The sequence below is a fragment of the Bufo bufo genome, chromosome 6 (assembly GCF_905171765.1).
Source record: "Bufo bufo chromosome 6, aBufBuf1.1, whole genome shotgun sequence".
Taxonomy (NCBI): Eukaryota; Metazoa; Chordata; class Amphibia; order Anura; family Bufonidae; genus Bufo; species Bufo bufo.
The window spans coordinates 111,245,669-111,262,708 of NC_053394.1; the positions used below are offsets into that span (position 1 = coordinate 111,245,669).

General features: G+C 41.0%; 1 protein-coding gene across 1 annotated transcript in view; it reads right to left on the reverse strand.

Annotated features, from left to right (window-relative positions):
• CDH4 (cadherin 4) overlaps nt 1–17,040 on the reverse strand; it is a 918,264-nt gene that overhangs the window by 682,808 nt on the left and 218,416 nt on the right.

Consider the following 17,040-nt stretch of genomic DNA (forward strand, 5'->3'; position numbering starts at 1 on the left):
GGAACTCATTGGAGAGATTTTTATAGGCTAGATTCAGGATAGGTCATCAATATCTGATCCTTGGAGGTCTGACTCCCTGCACACCCACGATCAGCTGTTTGAAGAGAACATGGCTCTCAAGTGAGCATTGCAGTCTCTTCCTAGGCCTGTGATATAATCAGTCACATGGTCTTGTGCATGGAGCTGAGCTGCAATACCAAGCACAGCCACTATCCAATGGATAGCACTGTGCTTGGTAAGGAGAGAGAGAGGCAATGTTCCTCTAGGTTTCTGGGAAAGATATTCAAATTAGCTTTCCTAACACTATCTGATGCCAGCAGATTTAGGATGTAGTGTTGATCGAGCACCAAAGTGCTCAGGCCGAACACTTCAGGATGTTCGGGTGCTCTACCAAGCTCCCGAGTATAATGGAAGTCAATGGGAAAACCTAAGCATTAAACCAGGCACGCCCTGCTCTGCAGAGCAGAAGGTGTCTGGTTTACAGAAAAAGGCTAGAAATTTATGGAAACACCACCAAAATGGTTTGGAAACAGCATGGGGAGGACATCTGGATGCATCTTGGACTCTCATTACCTATGACATACAATAGACAACCACACAAAGGCAATATGCCAAAAGTCAACATTCTATCCATGAGACAGATACAGTCAGCACACCTTACAATGGCAGCCTTACGCACTATAAGACAATCAAAACCAGCTCTCATCTGACTGAAAGCCAGTAAGCTTCAAAGTTGCTTCATAACTGTTGGATGGCTTGGGTGGACCTGCGCACCTAGATCATTATCATTAGGGTGACAAAATGTTTTCTGATTGTCCTAACATAATATTCAATAACCTGTCTATACAGTTTTCTCATGTAAACTCATTTGCATAATTGTGGGCATCCAGACATCCTTCCCATGCTGTTTCCGTCAATTTCTAACCTTTTTCTGTGAACCAGACACCCTTTTCATTATGTTCAATTGTGCTCGAGCATACACAGTATTCAGCCGAACATTGTGATGTGCCGAGCATAGCGATACTCGAGCCGAACTACTGTTTGGCTGAGCATGCTCACTCAACACTAGTAGAATGTTCTAGTTTTCATATATTTTTCCCAGAAACCCAGAGGAACGTTGCTCCTCAGGCATATGCCCTCCATAAGAAGAAAGGCCTCTCAGGCAACCAAGCAAAGTTTTGTCTGTTACAGGTTGTTATCCAGAAAGAGCTGGGTTCCTGTCATGAGTTGCTCTGGTTTCCTTTCCTTTTGGAGATGCCAGCACAGCAATAGATAAAAATGTTATTATAAAAATGCTTTATAACTGTTGGATGGCTTGGGTGGACCTGCGCACCTAGATCATTATCATTAGGGTGACAAAATGTTTTCTGATTGTCCTAACAATATTCAATAACCTGTCTATACAGTTTTCTCATGTAAACTCATTTGCATAATTGTGGGCATCCAGACATCCTTCCTATGCTGTTTCCGTCAATTTCTAACCTTTTTCTGTGAACCAGACACCCTTTTCATTATGTTCAATTGTGCTCGAGCATACACAGTATTCAGCCGAACATTGTGATGTGCCGAGCATAGCGATACTCGAGCCGAACTACTGTTTGGCTGAGCATGCTCACTCAACACTAGTAGAATGTTCTAGTTTTCATATATTTTTCCCAGAAACCCAGAGGAACGTTGCTCCTCAGGCATATGCCCTCAATAAGAAGAAAGGCCTCTCAGGCAACCAAGCAAAGTTTTGTCTGTTACAGGTTGTTATCCAGAAAGAGCTGGGTTCCTGTCATGAGTTGCTCTGGTTTCCTTTCCTTTTGGAGATGCCAGCAAAGCAATAGATAAAAATGTTATTATAAAAATGGACTAACTGAACAGTTTGAGGCTACCATTAAAACTTAGTGGATAACAGAATAGAACATCTATCTCTGCAGCTCAAGGAGATATGTCTAAATATACATACTAGAGATGGGCAAATCAATTCTATCAATACAGAATTCATAATGAATTTTCCAAAAAATTGTGATTGATTTCTTTCTAAATAGGATTAAAAAGCTGAGTGTTTTACAAGTTCACCATAGCCTTTCAGTCATTACTCAGTCTTTCATACATATCTCCTTGTGCTTCAGAGATACATTTTCCCCTAATTTTTATCCACCAAGTTTTTGGTGGTAGCCTCAAACAGTTCAATCAGTGCTTTTACATAATAAAGATTTTATCTATTGCTATTTGCGCATGTCCACACAATGCTTCTCTGGAAAAGAGAAATGCAAGCTAGTCTCCTTTCCAAAAGGAAAGGAAAACAGAGTGTCTCATAAAAGGAATCCAACTCTTTCTGGGTAACTACCCTTTGACCCCTTAGTGACCAGTCTGTTTTGGGCCATAATGTCTGTCGATCTAGTTGTATGGGGGCTTGTTTTTTTGCAGGACAAGTAGTTTTCAATGGTGTCATTTTGGGGTATACATAACTTGCTGATTAACTTTTATTAAAGAGGTTGTGCAGCGAGTTATATTGATGACCTATCATCAGGTTAGGTCATCAAAATCAGATCAGCGGGAATATGACACCCAGGACCCTGGCCAATCAGCTGTTTGAAGAGGAGGCAGCGCTCTATGAGAGCGCCGTTTCCTCTTCATTACACTGAACTTTGTCTCGAAAGTGCAGTGTAATACATGTCCCCGCTCTATTCACTCGAATACATTTTTTTTAGGTTTTGCTTTTACACAATAAAAATCCTTATTTTATAAAGAAGAAAATGTTTTTGCAGTATCACATCCCAAGACGCATGCTTTTTATTTTTCTTTCTATGGAGCTGTGTGAGGGCTTGAGTTTTGTGGGATGCCTTGTAGTTTTTATTGGTATAATTTTAGGGTACATAAACTTTTTGATTACTTTTTATTCCATTTTTTTGGTGGTGAATAAGAAAAAACAGCAATTCTATCTCTTTTTTTTATTTTATTTTTTTACGGTAATCCCCATACAGGATAAATAAAATGATAATTATTTCACGTGGGTTGTTATGAATGTGGCAATAACAAATATGTGGAGATTTAATTTTGCAATTTTTTTTACATTGAAAAGCATTTTTTTCAATGAAAAATGTGTATTTTTTTACCTGGAATGCTTTAATTTAATGAAACTATTATAACAATTTAATAGTCTCACAATTTGACTATAATAAGCGATCTTTTGATTGCTTCTAAAATACACTGTACTATTCATGTAGAGAAAAGTATTTTAATGTCAGTGCCGGACATTCTGGAGATGCCCCACAATCTCATTCATGGGGTGCCGATGGGAGACTGCTCCCTCTGTAAATGCTTACATGCCGCAGGCACTATTGCCCATGGCATGGAAGGGGTTTAACATCCTAGATCGACACTTTTACCAGTCCATGCTATTAGAGCAGGAGCGAGGCTCTCCTCTGCAAGGTAGCCTTTGCAGCAGTTAGACTGGGCCGCTATAATAAAGCAGTGGCAGCCCAACCTAAAGCCCCTAGCAGCCTCCAAAAAAAGGCATATTGGTGGCAACTAAGGGTTAATAGAGCTAAGCAAAGAAACTTTGTTTGGATGCCTGAGAGGCCTTGGTTGGGGTACTATTTCTTTGAGAATGTATGAGAAGTATTGTAAGCTAGTCAACATTTCCCTGGGTTTCTGGGAAAAATACATAAACATTAGCACATGTTACATCTGCTGCCATCATAGAGGGGCATTGCCTGGCCTACAATACTATGCATAAATACTATGCATACTAGGTGCTCTCTGAAATGAAAAAGAGTACCCCCCCCTCGACAATGTATATATATTGCTGTGAAACCAAGAGTAGCATATTAGGCTCTATCTTGTTCTCTCTCACTTTCTCTCTCTCCCTCCCGTTTTTGAATAATTTGGCAAACCTAAAGGTTCGCTCATCTCTACAAACTATTTAATTTGAAGACAAAATTTTACAGGACATGTTGATCCATAAATCCATCCATTATTAAACCCATACCTTGGACAAGCTCAATTCTCTCCCCCTCTTTCTCTCAATTCTCCCAAAGGAATAACAAAAAATTAGGGCTTGTTAGTGTAACGTAACGTGAATTCTAAAGATTTGAGAATGAATAAGCTTACGCAGGCATAGTTAAAAATATATAGTTACTAAGTGTGATTAAATATACGATAACACAAACAAATCACATACAGAATAATAAAAAGTAAATAAACATCACTAGCCTAAATGGGGTGGAGACTCTGTCGATCATGCTATAACCCATGGCTGTCTACCACGTTATAACACATGACCGACACCCCAGAGTATACAAGAGATAGAGCAAGTCATACTTACATCTAGGGCTGCAGCTAACGATTATTTGAATAACCAATTAGTTGTCAATAATTTTATTGATTAATCGGGAAAAAACACCAAAATGACAAAAGAAGGGATTTATATGATTTTACTTGAAAGGCCATATTAAAACAAATTTAGGCGTTACATAATTATTACAATTTTGCATTACAATGTAAAAAAGACAAGTTATGGGGTATCTGTGGATGACACTGTTATGGGGATCTGTGGATGACACTATTATGGGGGATCTGTGGATGGCGCTGTTATGTGGGTGATCTGTAGATGGCACTGTTATGGGGGATCTGTGGATGACACACTGTTATGGGGGATCTGTGGATGACACTTATGGGGGATCTGTGGATGACACTGTTATGGGGGATCTGTGGATGGCACTGTTATGGAGGGTATCTGTGGATGGCACTGGTATGGGGGGATCTGTGGATGGCACTGGTATGGGGGGGATCTGTGGATGGTACTGTTATGGAGTGGATCTGTGGATGGCACTGTTATGGGGAGGGGGATCTGTGCACTGCTATGGGGAGGGGGATCTGTGAATGGCTCTGTTATGGAGGGGATCTGTGGATGGCACTGTTATGGATGGGATCTGTGGATGGCACTGTTATGGAGGGGATCTATGGATGGCACTGTTATGGGGAGGAGGATCTGTGCAATGCTATGGGGAGGGGGATCTGTGGATGGCACTGTTATGGGGAGGGGGATCTGTGGATGGCAGTGTTATGGGGAGGGGGATTTGTGGATGGCAGTGGTACTGTTATGGGGAGGGTGATCTGTGGATGTACTGTTATGGGGAGGGGGATCTGTGGATGGCACTTTTATGGGGAGGGGGATCAGTGGATGACATTGCTATGGGAGGAATCTATGGATGACACTATATAGCATCAGTATTCAGACTATTCCTTAACTGGCAGTAACTTTTACTTGAACTTGAAATCATCTCTATGATCTTTATTACCTTACAAATACAATGAAGCTCCAGTAACAGGCAGAGCAGGTGGCGGTGTAACGTCACTCACTTACGTGCCTCGCCTGCTCCGCCCACTTTATGAATGAAGCAGGCGGAGCAGGCGCGTCACGTGAGTAAGTGACGTAACGCCGCCGCCCACTCTGCCTCTTCCCAGGGCTTCATTGTAAGTTAGTAAAGATGCGCTGATTTAAAATTGAAGTAAAAGTTAATGCTGGTTAAAGACCCTGACTGCACGCTCCCGCCCCGCATAGCAACGAATCGGCCGATTATTCGATAACGGGATTCGTTGACAACGAATCCCGTTATCAAATATTATCGATAACTTTGATTAATCGTTGCAGCCCTACTTACATCCTACCTAGTATGAAGTCTTTAATGGAGTCTCCTGAGGGAATGTGTGTCACATAGTTTAAAACTGTTAGCCCCTCCTCCAGTGTGCAGCATGCATGTCTCTGAGATCACTAAGGAATGTGTTCTTATCAGCACAATGGGGAATGGGTACTATCTCTAACTCAATTCATGACAAGGGACACTTATAAACTATTACACAGAGTATTAAACAGAGTTAAAGGGGAGAACCAATCAATACTTAAAAATACCCTTACAATACAGTTAGAATTGGACTGAATAATGTTTTTTCAGATTTGATTTGCTTATCCTTAATACTTTGGGATCGTAAGGATCAAAATATACAAAGATAAACAGCAATGACACTGCTACCAACTACCAAAGAGCATTTGTACAACAACCACGCAAAGTGACAGAGGATGAGAGGAGCCCAAGAGGTGAACTTATCTCCTGTGATCTACAGTCATTAACATATGACCTGAATTTATAATGGGACAATATTAGTTCATTACCATGCAATTATAATAATCCTGAAGATAAATTTACATTTAATTATTGTGAAATGTAATTAGGTAATCTTTTGAGACAGATTATATAATCCTGGGTTTAAAGAAAGGAAAACGTTTTCTGAATTGATGGATGGATGTTCTCTACTATTACTGGCAACATTCACACACATAAGACATACATGCACATATTGAAATGCTACATAACACATTTGCAATATATACAACAATAGCATCCATGCTATATCTGTTGCAGATATAGGGTGCATGGAATGGGGGGCTCTGGTTTGTTGGTGGAGATCAGGAAGGAACCAATGTCAGAATGATGTCACCATTCTCTTCGTAATGGATGGTGATGTAAAATGTGCTGGGCCTCTAATTCCCACAGGATGTAGCGGCATTAACTAGCATTATTTTTAGTCTGTGGCCCCCTAACCCCTTCTCTGCATGCAGATACATACTGTACACACATTAGGTCACAGTGGGCTCCTGGACTAGCCCACACTCGGCATGGCAAGCACCGAGGGTTCACCAGATTACTAAAAGCCATGTATCTGCCCAGGTATGCCATTTCTGCCTGCCTCTCCATTTGTATCCACCTTTTTAGTAAAAACATTTGATAAAATCTTCCATCCTTCAACCGCCTGATCAAATGAAAATAATATGACTAGGGGATATTGTTTGCTATAAAATACTTTAATGTTCAGCACAGAGACCAGAAATGTCCAATCCACACATCACAAAAACGACCCACTCTTTATTACAGTAGCCATTTCCAATCCTATAAAAATAACACTCTATTGAGACTATTTATCACCTAATCATTCATTACGATCACTATAAAACACACTATAAACTGACAATTCATCAGACGTACATGTAAAATTTGATCGGCAAAGTAAGCATATAACCACAGTAAAATGGGGTTTGCCATTACAGAGTTATTACAAAGACAATCAGTAACACAGTCTTCTCTCATTTACATTTGCCATGGTGCTACAGATATACTATTTCAATTTTATGCGATAAGAAAAGGCGATGCAAGATACTGGGACTTATGCACGTGTATAACTCAGTGCATTCTGCCTTTATCGCTATATGCTTTATATTTTAGGCAGGAACATACTTTTTTTTTTACTGTACTCTGTACAAATAAGACAGATATCTGTAGAAGGAGCTAAAACATGCAGTCTGGAGAAGGCACCCTCCAAACCTGAGACAGCTGGAACAGTTAGCTCACGAGGAGTGGGCCAAAATACCTGGACAGGTGCAGAAGTCTCATTGAGAGTTACAGAAATCGCTTTGTTGCCTCAAAAGGTTGTGCAACAAAATATTAAGGGTGCCATCATTTTTGTCCAGGCCAGTTTCATTTTTTTTTTATAAATTATTCTGTTGAAGAATTCAAAATCAATGTCTGATTTTCAATAGTTGATTTTTAGTAAATTTTTATTTATTATTACTTTTGTCAGTTTCGAGTTATTTCAGTGACCATTGTGGGTTTTTCATTCTTTAATGGAAGGGTTCCAACAATGTTGTCCACATGTGTATACTGGAAGAATTGTTCCATGATACCCAGCGGAGTCTGTATGGAAGCACATGGACTCTGTGCAGTACCCTGCTAGGTCGCATATAGGGCAGATTTATTATCTCCCTGCGCCTCAAAAATGTAGTTAAAAAGTTGCAAACTATGTGTTTACGACTACTTTTTAAAAAATTGCATCTCTCATCTTTTAGGCACAAGGACTGCAGGAGGACGTGCCTAATTTATGTAGAGGTGTGCACCTTCTCATAAGTTAAACACATCCTCCATTGATGCAGGGGATATCAAGAAAGTTCTGGTCTTGATAAATCTCCCCCATAGACTTGTTTGTTCTATCCCTCTGGGACTGGGTCACAAATCCATTGGTAATACAGCTTGCATGGATGCTAGGTGCTAAAGATATCATGTAGCCTCAATCACTGAGACCCAGTGTCAGACTGGGGTTCCAAGGGACCACCAGTAAAAATAATCTGGGGGACTACAGGACAGCTATGTGCAAATATTATCTGCCGCCCCCCTTCCCCCCATTTGCAAATCCCCAAAACTGCATCAATACGTGTTTATTTTCAGTAGTAGCTTGCCGCCTGGTATGTGCCTAAGATTGCTCTATCCTGGAAACCCTGTCTCCGTACCTACAAGTAATCTCAGTCACTCGAATCAATGAACTGGGTACTTTGTTCAATAATCTACCCAGTTTTTTACATAGAGGCATAGGCTAGCGGAGATACTGTACAATGAATAACCGTATATAATGCAGTCAGTAAGCTATGCCATGTGCCACTTGTGCAGGGGTGAGGCGACTAGGCCCACCTGTCCCCCGTGGACCAGTCCAAGCCTGCTAAGACCTATATGCTTGAACGGACCTTATGTCTATCAACAATGTGGATGTACAAGGGCTACAGATTAATGTGTAACAATTCATTGCCTGCTCTTGTCTCCAGTCTAGCTCTTGGCCTAGTGTCACAAGAGACATATTTTCACACAGAGGCAAAACAGCTAGGAAAGCTCTTTTCTCTAGTACTTCATGCTGGATGGAAAAATACTGCCAGAAGCATGCCGTCTGTGATGTTAAATGCTTTTTATCAAAAGAGATAAAAGTAATCTGGGTTGCCAACCATAATTTTTTTTCTATTTTTCTGGACAACCTAAAAAGTATTCACAGCCAACCAACTTTTTTTTAGTTTTATGGACAAATTGGAAAACATTAACGTTTATAAGTAATATGCGTTGAAGCTAAACCAGTGCAAGACATGGACATTACTGTATTTTTAGTACATGCCGCAACTTTTTTTCAGGAAATCCTTGCAGAGTTAAGTGCGGACCGCCTGGACGTTGATAGTCTATGAGCGGTGCTGGTTAAAGTGCTGTATGAACACATTACCAGTGTTCACTGGAACCTGTACAATGATGATAATTACAATCACATAACCAGTCCAAGCTCCTGCAGATAGAAAAAAATCACAGAAGCAGTGTGAACACTGGAAAAAGTCCCCTATTTTTAAGGACTATCAAGGAAATTACGATTGGTTGGCAACACTAGGATATCTGTAATATATCACCCCAAAAATTACATTCATCCTTTTGCTGGGGCAGGCTTGTGGCCTCTTCGTTCCCTCAGCAATCACACAATGATGGTCTAGTGTAAAGAAAGGAAATTGATAAATCTCAAAAACTCATTTAAGCTTGGTCAGAGAATTGTTGACCAAACCTACTGAGGACCCATTCATTTCACTTGGGCCGCAAAAATTGCGGACAGCACACCGTGTGCTATCTGCAGCTCTACGTCCATTCCGCGGCCCCACAGAAAAGATAGAACATGTCCTATTCTTGTCCATTTTGCAGACAAGTATAAAATGTTTCCATTGAAGGGAAAAAGAAAATGGCGACATCCACATGGCCAGTATCAGTGTTTTGCGGATCTGCGGTTTGCTAACCATGAAACACATGCGGTCGCGGGCATGATGCTTTAGGTGTATGAGAGGGGCCTGACAATTACTCAGCTCTTGCCGTAAGGTGAAATAATCAGGCATGTTGGATTTAACAAACCCTATCCTTTGTCTTTTGTCTAAAAGCAGTGTGAAATTTAATTTAGGAAGAAGATAAAAAAAAAAGCCATCCCTGGGACCACTAATCATGGCTGGCGATGGTCATAAAAAATCCTTGAACAAACCTTCCTCCCATACAAAGCTACTATATATTCACACAAATATAAAGTAATCTCTACAATTTCCGCCACATTTTCGTACTTATGTTGTAGTTATTCCCTAGTATTTCTTATAATATGACACACTTTAGATGAATAATAGTAATGAAACCACTGTAGTCATAAGCTATAGGCAGGCGAGAAAGTCAATATATGAAAAAGTATAGTTTATTCCACTGAAGAATAATAAAATCTGATAATTGGCCGCTCTGTAAAGGACATGTAACAATTTCACCAGATACATTAGCAGTAAATTATGTATTGATTTATCATACAAATGTAACATTAAGAGAGCGATTACCCAGTGTATTGTACCAATCCTCTGTGGAATATAATATCATTCTATCTCTAATAAGGGAATAAGCAGGTCGGGCCACAGCTTGACCTTAAAATATGCATGTTAAATGAGAAGAAAGAACAATATACAAAGAAGCCACAAATAAGCAAAGCAGCAAGTAATGAAATATTTACTTCAATCCTACAGCTCACTGCCCTTTGTACAAGATATCACTTCATTATTGCCGCTGCACATAGCGAAATTAATCAAAATGTTGTCTAACTCGGAATGAATCGCGCAGGGAAAGAGAGGATCTGACAACAGATGAAATGTTTTAACCTCTACGCGGCTGGAGGAGAATGGGGAGATGCCGCAGTGCATAGCGAGACAGACAACATACCATTCCTTCAGTCAAAGCTCCATGATTTAGAGATCATGACAGAGTTAATATAGCAGTATAGAAAATGTGATGGAATCACAGGGAGATAGTAGAGAATACAATGCTGTAATATAGAAAGCGTAAAGCCCTAGATAGGAACAAAGAGAATTATACAGAAGCCAGTTTTTATACCAGAAATTATCATACAGATTCAATAAAAAAAGATTGGAAGCATGAAAGGAAGCTACAGAGTGAGGGTGCTGCCACATGTTCAGGTTTCTTGATGCAGTTTTTGAAGCCAAAATCATGTGGGGATCATAAAAGGAGAAAAAGTTTAATGGGCAGGTATTGCGTCTCCTGTATTTTTAATCCACTCCCGGTTTTAGCTTCAATAAATGTAAGAAAAAGAATTGTAAAAAAAAAAAAAAAAAACTGTATGGCAGCACTCTAAGGATCCAGTCCAAGTGTGAGGATCTTATAACAGTCAGTGGGGTTGAGTGTCAAAGTCTAGATTACCAAACATGGTAGATGGAAGAAGGGAGAGGTCAAGGGTATTGGTGATGGAGACCTGAACAAGGTCAAGCACCTTGATCACTAAGATCTCATATACACAGAAGAGCCGTGTAGACAAAGCCTCTACGAGTTCCTATGGTTTCATATTAGGGGGCAGTAGGCACTGCCTAATGGTATCTTTTATAAGGATTATTGTCTAATTAGTGTTCAATTACAATACTCAGACCTGAACAGAAAATTGACTTTGCAATCATAAGGCTAGAATTTATCAAGAGACGACAGGGCGGATCTGTTGGCTGGTTGTGTGGGCCTTCTACTTTCAGATCTACTTAACAATAGTTTCAGTCATGTAGGCAGTTATCACTTCATCCTCATGTCTCACACATATAAACCTGCAAATACAAGAACCATAAATCATCAGAGTACAGTATACAAAGAATGGGTTCTTTAATCTGAAATGGCCATATGCCTCTAAGCAACACAGAGATACTGTATGCCCAAGAGGCATGTATAGAAACAGTGCTAAGCAGACTGTGAGGGGCGAAAGCTGAAAGGAAGCCATATGTTCAGTCACAGTCAAGGAAACTATTTTAGATGCGGCTTTTGTGTAATCATTTGATCACTCTATGGTATGTAAGGATGAGGACTGGGAGCATCATTATATTGTATGTATTGTTAGGCAGGACTTGCACACGGCATACTGTGCTACGTTTCTAGGCTGTGCTTTCTTTATTCAAGGCCTGGGATTGGATCCAAGGGGATCCCAGCTTTGGAGAAAAAGAATGTGGGCATCAAATGTGCTCCACTGCATTGCAACAGCGGACTATTGAATACTGGGGAGACAGATCAGGTTTTGTTTTATCAGATGTTTCCTGAAGTGACACTAGTTTGCCTAGTGCCATGAATCTCAATTGATGAAAAATTCCTGGAAGCCAATGGTCCAACATTCATTAGACAGTTGTCAATAGTGTAAAACTCCACACCGTACAATGTAGGTTGGCAGGATATGCCACTTGGCCTGGAAACAGGAATAAATGGAGCAGGTCACCTTTTAACACATCCTTAAATCCTAGCCCTGACCTCCTAACTGTATGCACGAACCCTAATGGTGGGAGGGCTCATACCCAGAACCTTGGGCCCCACTAACCCTAGAGATCCCTGGTAATAATGTCAGGGCTAGGAGACGACCTGTTCATCCATGACATGGATGAACCGGAGTCTCAAGCAGGCCTAGCAACAAGGAAAGGGACAGACAGTAGCATAAACCAGATTGGCAGGTAAGCACCCAGCGCAAACAACACACATTGGAACAACAGCACTTACCTGCCACAATAACTAGATGAAACAGCAACTGCTTCTAACTAGTGGTTCCCTCTCCGGGAAACCCTGGAGCCCACTTCTGCAGGCAGGTGGTCAATGCGGTTCCCCCTCCGAGGAACCCAGGAGCCCCCTCACCGGAGGCACAACACACAGGGAAACGCCTTGCATATATGCTGGACGAACAATACCAAAAGACCAGACATGAAACAACGTACACCACACCCTGAACATAAACCCACACCAAACATCAACACAGGTAAGGTAGGGAACATGAAGGATAAATAAGGGATGACAATCTATGTCCAACAAGGTGGCCCTCAAACTGGACAGATGGTAAGGTCCAGGATGGCAGCATAACTCCAGCTCCACAAGAAGCTGAAGTCCCACTAACCCTCACCTGGTTTTGGTTCACAATAACTGATGGAAATAATTGACCAAATAACTGTGAACTCAGCTTTAAAGGGGTTATCGAACCCCTAGAACGTCCCCCCCTTATGTCCCGACCCCTCGCTCCACAGCACTCGCATCACTTTTGATGCCTGATGGGTGGTGGAGGTGGGGGATGGGGAGTCCGGGGGGGGGTATTCTGCAGGCAATATCAGGCAGCAAAGGAAATGAGCCTCCCTAGCATCGCGGGTGACGCTAGGTAGGCTCGGTCCCATCGCTGCCTGCTATTAGCTGCTCCCCCGTCACCGTATGTTACGCTCCAGCATCAGAAGTGACGCGGGTTCCGGGGAGCGAGGTAAGTATGACCAGTATGAGGGGTCTGGGCATTAGGGGGGACGTTACAGGGGTTGGATAACCCCTTTAATGTTACACTATCTAAACAGGTGCTGTAACATTGACTTCGATCTAATTGCCATATAGGCTAACATCTTGTAAACACACGCAAATGTAATTCGATCTATAAATAACTAAATGTGCAATTTCTAATAGGCAGATGAATATTAATTTAATAAAACGGCCAATATGATATTGTTATTACTATTTATTACACTTTACTTTCAACTCATTGCTGCCCCTAGCGTTGACTAGGGCGCATTAACAGCAAATTCTGAAAGCTCCATCTCAGTGCTTTAGGTTATCCCCGCAGATGTCTTGCTTGAGCTAGAAACATGAATATTCTTTTCATTCATGTTCCACATTTCAATTTGGATAAGGCGCAGTTTTTCAGCGAGCTCATTATTTTAAAAACTGCTCCCGTTCCACCCCTGAAAAGGTCAGATCTTACTCCCTCCAAACAGATGGCATTCAGCGTGGTTATGAGAGCCATGGGAGAGATAATTGTAGGTAATACCAATGTGCAGTTGCTGTTTTGTTAGTGTTTGGTTAGTAACTGTGTTTAAACGGTTTTGTGGTAACCCTTTCAGATGCCAGGGGGACTTTCAAACACTTTGACAGGCTTTTAAGGCTCCCGTGCTCCAGCAATAATGGGCATGTATACCGGTGTAGAAAATACTATAATAACAAACTATGCACCCCTGACTGTAAATGTACAAATGCGTTAAATTCTACCGTCTATGCTCTGAAGCAGCCCATATACAGACGGGCATTATACCCAAGCACTTTGCTCACGTGTCAGCAGAACCACAGAAAGGGCTATGATACACAGGGCATTACTAGCAGAAAGATGATGCTCTCCTGAGAAATACTATGTAAGAACTGAGCTGGAAAGCTATTCATTAGAAATAGGAAACTATCCTTTATCAGATTCCGTCCAGTCTATCTGACAAGCATTTTAGTGAGCAGGCAGATGCCCATAATACAGGCTCATCAGGAGAAGATAATATTAATTTGGAACAGTTCAGTGGATGGCAAACACTGCTGAGGACAACAGCACTACACAAGTTGTTTGATGTCCAGGGTGAACAATTAATACTACGAGTACAGTAATATTTAAAGGGCCTTCTACCTTCTATACAACTGGAGCATCTACATATTACTGCATTGTGTAGGCACTCAGTTATAGATACATGTTCATTAACAATCAAATTAGGAAACAATATCTACACATTTATGAATTTTTAAACCTATTGATGTTGCAAGTTAATAGTCTCCTGAACGTTGAAGTGACCCCTTAGTTATATCTATCTTCTAATATCACACATAAACATGTCATTAGATTGCATTGTGGGGTCGGTAATTTTTCAGCTGTGAGCTATTCTTGACAGCGCTACAATCCCCAGACAAGTGTATAGGACAAGTTAGGGGATTGCTAAAACTGGATCACTTTAAGATATCAAGAAACATTAGAATATTCTTGGTCAAGTCTACAGCTTTTGGGTAGGACATACTAACAATCAAGGTCTATGGAGGCTGTTGGGCAACTGAGGGTATCTGGTCTCTTTGGAAAAACATATGGAGTCGGCTCATTTACTGGTCTGTTCCTATTGTTTTCCCATGAGATACATGCAGGTCAATCATTGACCCCCAAGTTCTGCATAGTGTATTCAGGGGCTTTCGAGCTAAAGATGGAATCAGATCTTGTTCTGTTAGATTAGTAAAGTGTTTCCCAAAGAAGATTTGGGGAAATGTTTTTTCCAGGTCCCCACTGATCTCTTCTTCCTGGTCCCTCTAGGCACAGAGATATGATGCTCCACCCAATTGCTGTCTGTATTGAGAGGGACAGGGAGTAGAGACCACCAGGGCCCGAGAAACATTTTAATGGAAGATTGTTGTGATTATTGTTTACATTTTTTATAAGCATTCTCAGCTTAAAAATGTAAATAGCTGCTTGATCACTGCTTACATTATTGAAGGAAACAGTAGTGTACATAGAGGTTGGGGGCTCTCAAAGTAGCACCCATCACTATCCACCAGGACAGGAAGACTTGGTGCTTGTGTCCCTCCACTTCCTTGGTCAGTGTCTGCACCCAGGTAACTTCTGTGACATCACAAGTGTGTTTTCATCAAGTAAACTGCTTGTGACACAAGTGGGTTTCAGTCAGGTAAGTTGCTGTGAGGTCACAAGTGGTTTTCATTCAGGTACGTTACCATGACATCACAAGTGTGTTTCATCACGTAAGCTGCTGTGACATCATAAGTAGGTTTCAGTTAGATGAATTGTTGTGACATCACTAGTTGGTTTCAGACAAGTAACATGCTGTGATATCACAAGTGGGTTTGCAACAGGTACACTGCTTGTGTGACATCACAATCACATCTTGTTTTACTTAGGTAAGCTACTAAGATGTCATAAGAGTGTTAGTCCGGTAATGCAACTGTTATATCAAAACTCTTTCTGTCAGGCAAAATCTTGGAAGATTATAGGCAGCGGTGAGCAAAGTGGAATAATAAAGGCTTCCATCTGATTGGTATTGAATTACATATGTAGGAATAAGTAAATGTAGGAATAAATGTATAAAAATGATACAGAATAAGTTTTGCACTCTCCCTCTCCAATATTCTTCTAATAATCGTTTTCAGCAACACTGCATGAGCACTTGCCACATCTCTCCCTATGCTCAGCTCACAGGACAATGGTGGAGACCACGCGGGATGAGGGTTTTATAGGGGATGGATATCTGCGGACTAGCTGGCTGCACGGCTTTGTAACACGTGCAGCCGTCATTTTAGGAAAACTGATTCATTACCACGTAGTGCAATAAAAATTCTGATTAATTTAGAATCAAAGTTTTCCTAAACTTCGGACCGAATTCCGCTTCGAATGCTTCGTTTTACTAAACACTAATTGTAGATGATTGCTGGTATAACATCACAAGTGTGTTTCTATCTGGTAATCTGCTGTAACATGACAGCTAGTGTCAGGGAGTAGGGATGAGCGAACTTGCATCTCAAGTTTGGCGTACAAGGTTCGGGTTATGTAAGAATTCCATTATGGATTCCGCTACCACGGACCATAACTTATAAAAAGCATGTAGACTAAAAGCATATAGACTTTACTGCTGTGAGTAGAAAATTACTAAGACACCATCCACACTGGGACACGACCTTGCCAGTCGTATCTTAAACGCTGTACGCCGCAGTAGTGTATTACAGCTATTCTATCAAAAGTATTATTGCCCATTCAAAGCCATCTGGGAAGATTTGCATTGTGTATTGTTGAAACTGTGTTCTGATACTCCTGCAGGTACTACCGATACTGTTGCAGGTACTACAACCCTCATATTGCACTTCAGTAAAGAGAGGTGTTTATTTTGCTACAACTGGCCTGGTTATTGTCTCCAACACCATCTGCCAGCCACCACATCAACATCTCCTGCCTGGCACCCACACCAAAAACATTAACACCAAGGGCACCCCTACCATCAAGCAGCAACCCCAACACTCAGGTGTGCCTCAAGGGAAGAAAGAGTGCACCTTCCTCTATGTTATGCTTCTGTGTGAGTATCCATCATCAAATGACCCTTTTAGGTAAACACATACTCGGTGAGATACCAGTCTGAATAGTAGTCTAACATTACTATGTCAGATAGACAATAAACTAATAACAGTGTTCTGATTGGTGACAGACTGTAAAATAATGATATTCCTCTATTGAACTGTTTAGCCATGAATTGGCACCTCACAATGTAAATGCTTATTAAGAAAGACAGGAGAAAACTTTTACCTGAGATTTCTGAGCCTTAAGCTGGTCATACAGTAGATATATGCCTATTTAATGTGTATTGGGACCTCCCTACTCTCCCTC